Here is a 13,571-nt window from a genome sequence, read left to right on the forward strand (position 1 = left end):
GGGGGGGGCAAAAGTGAGTCGGATGTTTCCTTCCGAAACTTTCTAACGTCGTTCAGAAACTCGTAAAGATCGTGTGCGCGTTTTCCTCGCCGCACTTGCGAATTCCGAGGGAGAACACAATGAATGTGCGTGATTTTCGGGTGATTCGAAAAAGAGCGAGAGGTCGATCGGAGAATCGCTTTACATTTTATCGATGCCCCGAGGGTTAATCGCGTGTTAAGCGTTTCCCACGGGCTAATCGCCTGTGTGCGAAAAGCGTGGGTGATAAACGAGCGCGGCGTGGAAAAGTTACGGGCATAATTGCGCGATGGGAACGCTCCGTGGTCACGTGCGCCACTTTTATTTATGAGATACGGAAGAGAATGGATGCGTGTGCGAGGCCCGTGTATCTCATTACTAATGCGAAATATTCGACGGCGGTGCAACGCTAAAATTGAAAGCGCAAAACGATTAAGCGCGATACCGGGTAACACTGTGTTCCATTTGAGGTTCCATTTGACTTCATATTTTCCGATATACACACGAGCTAAATATTGCATTGTAACTTAATAAATTGCATTACGCATCCGAGTTGGTCGTTAATGCAAACACACGCGAGTGACTAAAACAAACGAATAATAAATGTGTGTTTGTGCAGAATTGTATCAGCGTGCCCGCTGATTACAAAAGTAATGAATTTATATTCAGTTTAATTAACAGTATATTGTATCAATTTAATTCTTGTCAATTATTTTATGCAAATTCCAAATCAAATCAGCGGAACGCAAATGAAATGTGCATTTATTTTAGCGCGTTAGGAAAAAAGGAGTTCCGCGGTCTTCGCGAAACGGCAGCGTGTTGCGAGAGAAATAGTGATGCAATGATGCGTAATGGATGTAGTACGCGACACAAAGAAAATTTCTTTAGCCGATTTAACAACGGGTCGAGGATTAATACGACACGCCGCTCTAAGTATTCGTCGAGCTTTTAAGGATTCTTGGATGCGCGACCTATCCGTGAGATACGGCAGAGTCGCAGTCAAATTAATGAGATTAAATGAACGTGGAAATATTTCGTAAACAATTCCTCGCGCAAACAGCATTTAACTGTCGCCTGTTTATTCCATATTTCACACACGTCGCATCCTGTTGCCGTATAATTCTGTCCCGATAGAGGAGAAAATTCATTCAATTGGAGATAAACTCGAGAGTGCGAAGTTAATTATCTATATTCTCCGATGAAAACAGTTTCCTCAATAAAATTGTCTTTTATATTGAAATCGCGATTTCAATGGAAAATTTTTTATCTGCAAAGCACCGCATTAAATCCCCGTCAATTTATCTCGGCAAATCGAATCCCTGTTTAGCGAGGGAAAATCAAATTGATTTCATTTCGCACTTCAAGAGCGGCCAGTCAACAGCCCTCGAATTGGAGCTTGCGGAATCGACGCAAATTCACCGTCGCAATGCCTCATGCATTTCAATGGGCGGCATTTTGAGAGTGGATTCGTTCTTGCGGCACGAGGCAGCACAAATTAGCCCCGTACTCAAAAACTATAAACGTATATAATTAACGCCGAAGCGTAGTTAACGAGCGTGCCTTTAAACATGTCGCGTTGCCGCTATGTGCGCGGATTTCAGAATTGGCCAATTAACGACGAGTGTGTACCGCAAAAATCAATAACCTTGCGTACCAAATGTGATCGTAAACTGTACTTTTGCCTCTATCGCCGTTATAGGTACATTCTATTTATCTTAACATTAAATTTGCTGTGCAGTTACAATTGAAGATATAGTATCTTTTATAAGTATTAATAAGATATACTGTTTTCTCATTACAATACTAATATATCCGAAAATAGAAATTCTGGATGTTTGATTAAATTATCGCGAGAAGCTTGCGGTTTAACGAAAATCGATAGGTTTATAACGTTTGCGAATCCATGATAAGTATATTTACATTTAAATTTCATTTTTAGCAAATTAAAATCTCAAGAATTTGTAGGTGGAGACCAAGCTCCTGAAATTCTTACAAAATGAAGGAAATCGTCCTATTATTCGATTTTTCTTTTATTTACAATACTTATAAGCCGCGCGTGACTTCAAGACTCACATATAATGAAGTCTTCGTTCGAAGACAATTAAAAGAATCATTATGATATAACAGGTAGAAATAGTTAAATTAATAGTGCCTTTTTAATGCTGATGTTTCAATGTAATTTGGTATTAACTTATAATGCATTTCTCATCTCGCGTCATGATATATCGCTGTATTTTATCGTGATCAATGATCTCTGATACGAATCGTTCCCACATTGCAATTCGCAAACAAATTTTGTTTTATATATACCTAATCATAGCGACGGAATTAATTAACAGAGCTTCATTTGCGACGCGAATGGAACAATTTAAATTACTAACGCGAGCGAGTAAAAAAAAAAGCCAACTAGTCGAAAATGCGCTGAACGACACGCGACAGGCCGGAAACCGCATGTTATTCTACTTCTCAACAGTTGCGTTTAATTTACCGGACGGTAAATAATTTAATACACAATAACAAACTATTTGCCCCGTTTTCGTTTCCGCTCGACTATAATTCGCGAATGTCACTTCCGATTTTCGCGCGAATGGAATTATAAATGACGCCTGTCGTGCATTACATGACATGACATGAGTCGCGGTTGAGATTCAAGAGATCAACATTTGAGAAGTCACGAGTGAACTTCGAGAGAATTCTCTCGTGTGGATATATATATATATATATATATATAATAACATATGTGCCGTTTAAACTACAGTCGATCGCCTCAAGTGATTAACACTTTATTTTTAACCCTTTAACACACCGTCAACGGAACTGGCGGCGCGTGGCCGTTCTTACGTGAAAATCGAGGACAACGAGTCCGTGCGGCGCTCGGCGCAATCGCTTTAATTGATGCAGACGAAACGGCGACCGATTAAAGATGAGAATTACGACCGTGATAGCGCCTAACTGGTGAACTGGATCAGTCGAAATCAATTAAGCAGTTATAACGAGTCGCGAGGAGCCGTGACTATCTTCGAGATGCAGCTAGAGTAATCCACGTACGTGGAGCGGCGTTCGTCAGACTTAAGATCCGTCTCGTTTAACTTCGGATAATGGGATACGAAACTTTACAAAGTGTTCCCGATATCGGTATCGATGGATCTGTGTGTTCCTTCAAGGAAAGTTTATTAATTACAAGTAGCGTAGAGTAGAATAAATTTTGGCGATTTTCTCCTTCGGCGATGATTGATAGCTTTTCAGCTATCAGGCATTATGAGAAGAATGTGAGGGTGTGCGCGAATAACTGATTACTTCCGAGTGACTCCCATATTTTGAGATATTATGTCATTGCGTTCTCGGTCAATGCGCGTGTGTGTGTGTGCCCGCGAGATGCGTATCGCGGCATTATGCAATTGAATTCGATAATATCAGTTGGTACGTTCTAACGTGTTCAATGTTCATATTTGGTCCTCAATCAATAATCTTGTAACGTTCGTAATTTTCTTTTCTTCGCTCCTCTTGTAACGTTCGTAATTTTCTTTTCTTCGCTCGGACGAAGAATATTCATTCCCCGAAACTCGACATACCCGTGTTGCATTATTACCGCGGACAATATTTATTGCTGTTATTATGAATATAAAACTTGTCAGTACACGACATCAGTATCTGTATGTGCAACAGTAAAACCTTTTTTATATTTTTTTATATTTGCAGTTCACAAGCTTCGCGAGTTCGTACGGCAAATATATCATATTTGATCGTAACAGAAATATAACGGCACTGTCTTTGACTTAATTTCTCATTTGATTAGAAAGAAGACAGGAAAAAGATTTGCGTGGAAGAACGATTTTTAAAGAAAGCGAGATTTCGGTTATTTTCTACGGTGTGATAAACGTGCTCGGTACTTTCTTATTCATTACTCCCATTTCACTTATTGTTCGTTGAGTTAAAAAGAAAACGCGAGTACTTGAAAGGATTAAACTTTCAAGAGAATATTATCACCGTCCATTGTGTGTGAATCTAACAGATGTTAGGAACGTGTAGGTATACTAAAGAGAAGACAAAAAAGATAGGAGAGTATCATTAAATTATCAAATAATGTTCTCGACGATTGACGACTAAACTTTCGCGTGGAGAGAATAAATTTGCCGTTATCTGGTCAATTATATTACAGAATGTTGATGCGAAGATGATTCGCGTATCGCGAGAATAGAACGAGTAAAATTATGCGAGTCGAATGGCGAAGTTTCGTAGGGCGGGCAAAATCCCTACGGCATCCTCGTAAATCCGACGCGGTTGTTATCCCCCGCGAACATCTCTGGTGGTTTATTTCACTTACTAGGAGCGGATCCGAACGTCGTCCTGTCGCTGAAGACGGAAGCAACGGCTCCGCATTATCGTCTCTCTTCGTGCGCCTCCTATCTCTTTCCCGTCTCCCGGCTCTCCGTCTCACCCTCGCGCTCTCTCTCCTCCACGACGAGACTTCGCCTCGGCGCGAGTCGCAGTTTAGCCCGCACCGCGCTCTGTATCCTCGTTATCTTTTCTCAGCACGCCGCTTCCCTATCCCCCTTTCTTTATCCCCCTCGCTCGTTTCGCGCGGAATCCGCACTCTACACCCGCGGGGCACAACACACGGTACCCATGACGACGCGTTCTCTCGCTCCAGCACTTGCTTCAGTACGTAGCAAATTCCGCGCTACTCACTCCACCCCCGCGAACGACCGCGGTCGAGTCCAGGCCGAGCAGTATTAATTAAATTAAGACACGCGCTCCGCGTGCGAGGAGCCACGCGGTGTGCTCCGCTTTTGCTCCGATTTGGCGCCAACGTGAGCGCGAACGGCGGAAGAAAAAGGATCGCCCTCCCACGACAACGCTCGGCGCGTTACTGCTGTACCGCTCGCTCCGTCCGTCCGCGCGGAGGTGCACAGGCGGCGGCGCACGCTTTTGATGCCTTTGAGACGACCGGTGCCGCGCGCATGCGCCGTCGCCGGTAAAAGGCGAAAACGCGATCGGCGTTGGCACGGGACGCGCGCGATCGCGAACCTGACGACCGACCGGAGGGATTTGGTCGGAGAGAGAAATGATGTGCCCCCCAACGGTGAACGGTATTTAAACTCGTTCGTCCCGCGCAAGTTGTGTGCGAATAGCGTTATGCTTAATTCCGGCTTCCATCGCGAATGATACATGATGGAAAACGTCCGGTAGAACGCGACGTTTCAAGACGCGCACGTCGCGTCTCTTTTTGAAATATATCTTTACCCGCTTGTCGTCGCCAACACTTGCGACGAGAATAATCAATCAACAGTGATTAATATTCGCGAAATGGATGTAAATGAGTTCGAACATTTCAGATAAAATTCTACGTGCGAGCAAAAAAGCTATCCAATTTAAGACAATTTTATTAATGCGTCTTTCGAAACATAAGTGTTATGCAGTTTTTTATTTTTCCTTTTCGCATAATTTATAATAAATGAACATTGTTCACGCTATGAGAACTGCGTTGGCTCTATAGGGAATTTAATTGCTATTTTTTATTTATTATCTCGAATTCTAATATTCTTATTTTATTTATAATTTTATACATGTAATATAATAACGTAATATTTTTCGTAAGATTTTCAAACAAGTTTCGTCAATATTTGCGAGAGCAGTGAATCGATAGGGATTAATATTCGCGAAAGGGATGTAAACGTGTTCAAACATTTTAGATGAAGTTTCATGTGCAAACAAAGAAGTTATCCAGTTTATGACAATTTTATTAATGCGTCTTTCGAAACATAGTTTTATGCACATACAATAATATAATATGGAATTGTAATAATATAATAATGTCATTTTTTTTTTTAAGATTTTCTACAATAATAAAGAACCGTATGTCGCCAACACTTGCGAGAGCAGTGAATTTATGGCGATTAATATTCGCGGAAGGAAAATGTAAATGTTCAAATATTTCAGAGAAAATTTTATCTGCAAGCAAAAAAGTTAAAAGTCTAGTTTATGGTAGTTTTATTAATGCGTCTTTCGAAACGTAACTTTATGCATATAATATAACATAGAAGTATAATAATATAGTAACGTAATATTTTTCACAAGACTTTTAAACGAAAAACTGTTATATGTCGCCAACACTTGCGAGAGCAATAAATCGATTAATATCCGCGAAAGGAATGGTAAATGTTCTCAAACATTTCAGAGAAAATGTTATGTGCAAGCAAAGAAGCTATTCAATTTATGGCAATTTTATTAATGGCATCTATTTGAGTTCTTCGGAATATAAATTCATGCATATCATATAATAGAAAAAAATATACACGGAAAGAACAATTTTGCTGAATCCAGATCTGAAAATAATTTTTGTTCAATAATCAAAATAATTTTGTGCGAATGTCAAAGTAATTGCTAGAATATCGAAACGTTTTATAGCAATGCTTATCAGTTTTAACATTCCAACAAATTTTTTTCAGATGTTTTTAGCATTTTTCAACAAAAATTTTTAAATCTTTCAACAAAATCGTTCTTTTCGTATAGTAAAATAATAAGAACGTAAGTAGTTTTCGTAAAGAACTTTCAAACAAGCGCTGGCACAGCACGTGAGGGAAATAGCTTTTCCTGAAAATTTTATTTACGCGCTTACAACCTTTTTATTGCAAGTTTACAAATAATGATGGTAGGTAAACATTGCGGTCGCGGAGCCATGATTCTTTCACGACTTGTCGGAGATGACAAGATCGATGTGAGCGGGGAGGGAGAGGAGAAGGGGAGGAGGAGATGTTACTGGTTGTACGCGTATTACGTATTCGCGTACACCGATCTGTGTGTGGCGGAGCGGAATGAAACTCTTGTTGTAAAAGGCGGAAATCCAGAGGATGATAATGCCGCGAATACACCCGCGCCATACCCATTGTTCGCCGGCAGATTTTCCTGAATAACTGCCATTAAATGTGCCAACGATTACAATCGATTACGTTCGAGTGCGGAGATAACGAAAAATATCTAGCACCGAATAGCGAAGAGCCGTCATATAATTTGCACTCTTAAACGCAGTATTATCCGAATGTGTATTCAATCAGTTATATTTAAATAACAGCTGAAAAGCACACGAAGAAATGTAGACAGTCGTTCTCGTTAGTATACACGCGTATATCGTTAATAATAACTATTTATTTCTGTATAACTATTTATTTTTAATATTTTTAATTTAAACACTGCCGTGGAATATGATCGATGCTGCGCAAACACGTGTTTCGTAGCTCGTATATTTTTTCTATTGATTGACTCTCACTCTGTCGAGATCGCAAAAATTGACACAAGAATCGTCCACTACTCGTAATTTCAAAGAGCCATGACGAAATGGAGGCTCATATATTACACAGTATTTTTCCGCGGGCGCAGATGGTAATTATCTGCGAGTAGATATATATACATATATATACGCGCGTAGATACCGCGAAAAAAAAAAATACAAAAGCTGTCGGCGTGACGTACACCGTTATGTCCTCTCATTACTAGCTTCGCCTTCGAAAATTGGTACGTACGGACTCCGGAAACCGCGAGCGAAACGGCGATGACCGTTCTTATGGTTGTTTCGCGTGCACAAAAGTCATGAATTATATACGTTTAATCTTGTCCATTAAATAAATGACTTTAATGAAAAATTGTTCGCTTCGTATCGGGAACGTGATTATTAAATAAGAGCGAAACTGCAAAATGGCAGCGAAAAAAACTTCAGCGTGCCCTGAATTTTTCGGTCAAATTGACGCAGCTTGGCAGAAGCCAAAAAGAGTGTCACAAAATGATAAAATTGGATTAATTTACGATTTAAACGATTAATTTGTTGACTCAGCTAATGATGTAATTCAAATTTTTATTTTATTAAGTGCGCGACAATCTAAAGGTTGAAATCTATTTAGAGAGAGGAGAGGTTTTTTTTCTGAATTCGTGCCGCCGAATCGCTGCTCCAGCTTGTGCTTTCAATTTTCCACGGAATTCCGCGCGTCAAGCGCGTTTCACGCGACGGCGATATGCAAGGCCATTGTGATTTTTATTTTTCTGCGTAAATCACATCCCTGACGTCCATGTGTGACGGCAAGAGAATGCACTTTTCTTCCGCGTGTCTGTGATGTACACATTCTTTATCGTACGTGCGCGCGATAAAGCGTGAAAATTCGCCGCACATTTGCAACAATACATGACTTCCTGGTTACGAGCCGCGAGCCTGAAAATCACGTTTGCCCGTAGTTTGACTCATGGTGATAACGAGTGCCGCTTTCTTTTTCCATCTCGCGCTTCAAACTGTCAAGAATAGTTTTCGCTGATTACGCTACCTTTCTAATGTTGCGCAAAAATTCTTTAATTTATTATTGTCCGTATTGTCATTGTTGTTCCAATTCTAATTAGCTACATTCTTTGTGTTATTTTACTTTTAGTATCACAAAAATTAGATTATAATTGATTTTTTATTACTCCGTGTGCGCTTTAAATTATTACTATTATTTTTATTACTATCAAAATATAATGATAAATTAAAGTATTACTATTAATGTGATCACAATAATCGATTATTTTTTTAAGTAGTCCAGTTCTAATATTTAAGCAACCTAACCTTATTATATGTATCGACATTTCTTATCATGAATTATTGAGAAGCCTGGCGCGGACGCAGAAATTTACGAGCGACCTTTGCCCTTCAGATATCATTATTATTACACTACTAAAACTTCCCTCTTAAGGTTATTGCGTTGGCGAAAAGTTTAATGATACTCTTCCGCATGAAATTCAGTTTTGCGACTAAACTTCTCGTTATACTCGTTATACAAGATGTTCCGAAACCATCAGATATCCTATTAACAATATATAATTAGCGACCTTTTCAACTCGTGAGGGTTGAGAACATCGTTTAAAGGAAAACATTAAAATATTTATCGTATGTTAAAATAGACTTAAAATAAGCGATGTCTGTTACTTCACGTCTTATTGTTATATTTAGCTAAGGGTTACGTGAGCTCTATTTACTAACTTTCTACGGACAAAACCGGTAGTAATAATGCAAGCGACGTCAGTGAGCATGAGAAATGTAACTTGACCGATTACAGCCTCGGCGCGCAAATCACATTTTTTGTATAGTTTCGTTTAAAAGATTGCTGCAATCATGAGGCAATAGTAAAACGAGAGTTGGCCTCTGTTTTACGGGTAAGCTCGAAAAAAACGAGGCATTGCACGAAATCATAGAATGACCAATTTTGCTAAAGTGCCTAAAACTTTAGCTAACTACAGCTCTGAAAATAATTTTGTTGGACCATCAAAATAATTATGTAGGAAAGCATAATGAGCAGTGCTGCAAAAAGTTTTGATATCCTAGCAACCGTCTGGAACGTTTTTACATAATTATTTTGACAGTTCAGCAAAAATTATTTTTAGATCTGTGTCTAGCTAAATTTTTAGATGCTTCAGCAAAACCATTCTTTTCGCTATCCGCTAATTTTCCGCTGTAATCGTTAATTTTACATTGTAAAAATGGGAGTATATAATCGTTCGCTTGTCGATTCTCGTAAATTCGCAAATTCAACTTGTACATCATGCAAAATGAATTGTGAAGCGAATAGTTTGACGAGCATCGAGTGAATTGTTAGTTCATTATGCAATCTCGCTACCTTGATTTATGTAGGCAAAATCGATAACTCATATGTGAGTCAGTGCTTACACTCCGCAGGTGTTCATTTAGGGGACTCCTCAAATTAATCAAGAGAACGGATGACAGATGTCTGCGCATTACGTAATGTAAATTATCTTTTATGCCACTTCTTTAATTACTTCCTTCAAACAGAACTCGATAAAACGAGAGTGTAGTTTTTAACATTAAAGAATTTTATGAAATAAAATTCTTTGATTTGAAACAGATAATTTTCCACTTCGCGTTACTTCCTTAAAATCTGAGCTCTAAAACTGAGCTTGGCAAAAGATGACGCAGTGTTTTCAGTACTTACAAATTTTATAAAATAAAATTCTCTGATATATAAAACAGATATTTCTTTTGCGACGTGCAAATATAAAATCGCTGCGCCGAGATTTTCTCTGAACGTTTTGATAGCGCAAAGATGTAACAGCGCGATTTCTTGGACCAGCAGGTTTTCCTGGAATTCTCTAATTGTAAGATCTTCCGAGTATCGTAAGGAAAGACTTTTGTAAAACACAAATTGTGTCGATTCTATTCTCCGCTTACGCCAAACGTTTTCGCGAATGGACTTTGGATCTTCATTCGCGCGGGTATCCTCCCAATGAAACTTGCAAATCCAATTTCTCGGATTACAACCCGGGTTTAGGAATTCACATCGCTGGAAAGCTGGAAACCGGTCGATTTCGATTCAACTTTGGCGAAGCGTGTTTCGCCAGATGAAACGTATTTCGTTCTATGCTCCGGGGATCCTTAAAGCTAATGCCGGGATATCACGTGTACACGGGGGCCACATGCAGGTGGTGTATATCGATGCTGGCCTGCACGTCAAGCGATGTGGAATTATTAACTACCTAACTGCCTCTTCACAACTCAATTAATTAATTATCGTTTCGCACCGTGATCGCATTCGGCTTTGATGAAATATACCGATGAAAAGTCTTAATCCCACTTTCGACATATATACATAATTTGTGTCAGAATTCAAGATAAAGATTCTGTTCATAATTTTTGTTGCGTAATGAAACATTTAAAGAAAGAACGAATGCATTCATATATACATATAAAATATGTTGCAATATATGTATATATTAAGAGATTCGGTGTACAAAATTATTAAAAAAATAAAATTCTTTACCAACATTTGATGCGAATTATAGATATTGTCTAAAATGAGCTTTACATTTTTACCAGCAAGATAGAAATGTCTGTTACATATAAATTACATAACGCCAATTTACGCAACACAAATAACTACTCGTATATCATCTAAATGAACTTTCTCTGCATATCTTTAATAATTGCGACAAACATTAGGAAAATACATATGTTAAAAGCGTAAAAAAGTTGGAGTGATATACATCGCGTGCGCTATAAATAAAATCAATTACACGCCCCTCGCCAAATTATCGGTGACACCAACCGATGAAACTTTCCCAGATATGTCACAATTTAATGTATGCGTGTCCACTGCTATGCATGATTCAGTCATACAAAAAAAACGGTAACTGCTGAAAATTTGTGCGTGTAAGCGAGAAGAGAAATAAAAAGTTCGATTAAACGCATTTTTAGAGTATTAAAACCGGTATTAAAACTGTATTTTATATTAAAAAAGTTTACGTAAAATTATTCGCTATATTTTTCCTATTAATATTTATTATTATTTTCACTGGAAAGCAGAGGAGTTATATTGAAGCTAAATAAGTCGACGACGTTTATACATATTTTCGATTTGTTCGTGACTTTGAAATTATTTCATTTACTATGCTAATGTGTCGCTCTGTGTTCACAAAAATCACGTCCCATTTAATCGCTCGCGATGAACGAGACCAAGGTTGCCCAGGAAGTCGCAAGGCTTAGCTAGTTCTGACATTAGAGAGGCGGAGGTTAAAATCCGAGAGGATTACCTTGACATATGAGCCAGCCATCAGTAACGAACACTATTGTTCGAAAATCCCTACGCTAATTCTACGATTATCCTAATATGCATTAATTATTCTAATTGATATAAATGAGGTTAATTTAACAAGAACTGATATCTTGATTTAAAAAGATTATTCTCTCTTGCTATTTAATGAAACATTTTACGCACATTGATTGGCATATAATAAATCATTTATATTACAATTATGTTAAATTTAAAAATATTATATTTAAATTATATGTTTACATAAGTCACTTTTTACTTATAAAAATTAATTAGCTGAATACAAAGTTTGAAAGCGGGATTATTTTTATAAATCAGTTTTGGAGATAATATTATATAAAATATACGTTTTTGCAGATCTATCTTGTCACGATTGTTTTGCTATCCTTAATTTTTTGAAGGTTTTTTTATATTAATTTTTAGCATAAGACGAAAACTCCATTTTTTACGTTTTCTGCGTGCAGATGCATTTTGTAACAATTTCGTATCGTCATCTTTGTTTTCCTATTTTATCAACGCCGGATAGACGAAAAGATCGGGCCAAATCTACGTCTGATTTCATGGCGAAAAAGCAACTGGCACGAATCGAGTTGCAATATAGGATTACGGAATTATAAAGCAAGGTTGTCGCCCAGTTCGCCTCAATAAGGTTAATAGAGGACGCGGCGGCCGGGCGGTTTCCTTGACACGAGCGGCCCGCGCTTTAATCGAATTACAGTTCGTAACGACAGCGAAAATAGATTTTGCCGCTCCGGGACATAGCTGCAGATACTTCGAGAGAAAAAAATAACGACTTTTAAGTGCACGTTGAAGGCTTGGCGACAATCACCGCTCATAATGGGAGCACTCGCTTAGCTTACACGAGGTAGACGATTTGTCAATGTATTGACGTCTGATCATAGCAAGGACATTCAAACGAGATAGATCTTGTTTCAAGATTGAAGGTATGGAATGCACTTTGCATTTGCACTTCAGTAGAATTTCTCTCAAAGAACAATATTCGAAATGTCAGTCTAACAAGAACTGATATTAAAACGCTATACAGTCAACTGTATAGAATCGATTTCGCTTTCCATGATTGTTTAACATTTTAGACAGATATTAATTTTTTTATTGAAACTTAGTTTTTTTTTACGAAAATTCAACAAAAATGATAGATCAGATTCAAAGTGCATGCGTGCTTAAAATCCCGGAATAGTATAATAGATTTATGAAGCAGATACATGAAAATTATGTGATCACATATGGGGCAGTAGAAAGAGAAAGTTATTAAAAATCTGTTTCCTTTATAGAAATTATTTTAAGATACGCCTACTTCAAGAAAAAACCATGAATTAAACATTAAAATATTCGCTGTCCATCGATTTACGTCATTATCGCGTGATTCCAGCTGTTGCTAACGTCTGCTGTCCGATAAACGACGCGACACGGCCACCGTATAGAGAAATTCAATACTTTCAGTCCAGACACGATGTTTATTACCATGAAACTTGTAATTTATCCCGGGGGCGTATCCTCCTGCTCGAAATGTCAAGCATTCTCGACATACGGCACGAAAAATATGTTGATTCACATGTACGAGCGTCAAATTGTTGATGATCGTAGAAAACAAAGCTGAATCAATTAACTACATATATAGGAACGTGAAGAAAGTGGCTCGCAAAGATAAACAAATATCGAAAATATCAGGTATTATTATGTTACCGCATTTGGTACGATTATACCGCTTGTAAAAATGAGACATGAAAAGTTTTGCAAAACTAATAAACACTAATATTGCGAAATCGTTGAATTATTTTGTTTTTACGTTTATCATCATTCGTTTTGAGCTTAATTAAATTAAATTAAAACATGGAGAGAGATAGCATGCATTGAGTGTGAAGCACGTGAATGAAAGCAATATTTTGAAATAATCCTCTCTTTCTTCGTACAAATGCATTTTCCTGTACACACACACACACACACACACAC

At 38.0% G+C, this 13,571-nt stretch overlaps 2 protein-coding genes across 5 annotated transcripts in view; one reads left to right on the forward strand and one right to left on the reverse strand.

Annotated features, from left to right (window-relative positions):
- LOC105453399 (filamentous growth regulator 23) overlaps positions 1-4,959 on the reverse strand; it is a 50,529-nt gene extending 45,570 nt beyond the window's left edge. For 2 of the 3 annotated variants that reach the window (XM_011695332.1, XM_011695330.1), the window contains exon 1: positions 4,343-4,959. The gene's annotated coding sequence lies outside the window, so the exon portion shown is untranslated. The remainder of the gene's footprint in view (positions 1-4,342) is intronic. The other variant, XM_011695331.1, reaches the window with a different exon arrangement.
- Positions 1-13,571, forward strand: part of LOC105453396 (cyclin-dependent kinase 4-like) — a 144,067-nt gene that overhangs the window by 79,209 nt on the left and 51,287 nt on the right. The gene's annotated exons all lie outside the window — the stretch shown is intronic.

The sequence above is a fragment of the Wasmannia auropunctata genome, unplaced genomic scaffold, assembly GCF_000956235.1.
Source record: "Wasmannia auropunctata unplaced genomic scaffold, wasmannia.A_1.0 LD336000.1, whole genome shotgun sequence".
In the NCBI taxonomy this organism is placed as follows: domain Eukaryota; kingdom Metazoa; phylum Arthropoda; class Insecta; order Hymenoptera; family Formicidae; genus Wasmannia; species Wasmannia auropunctata.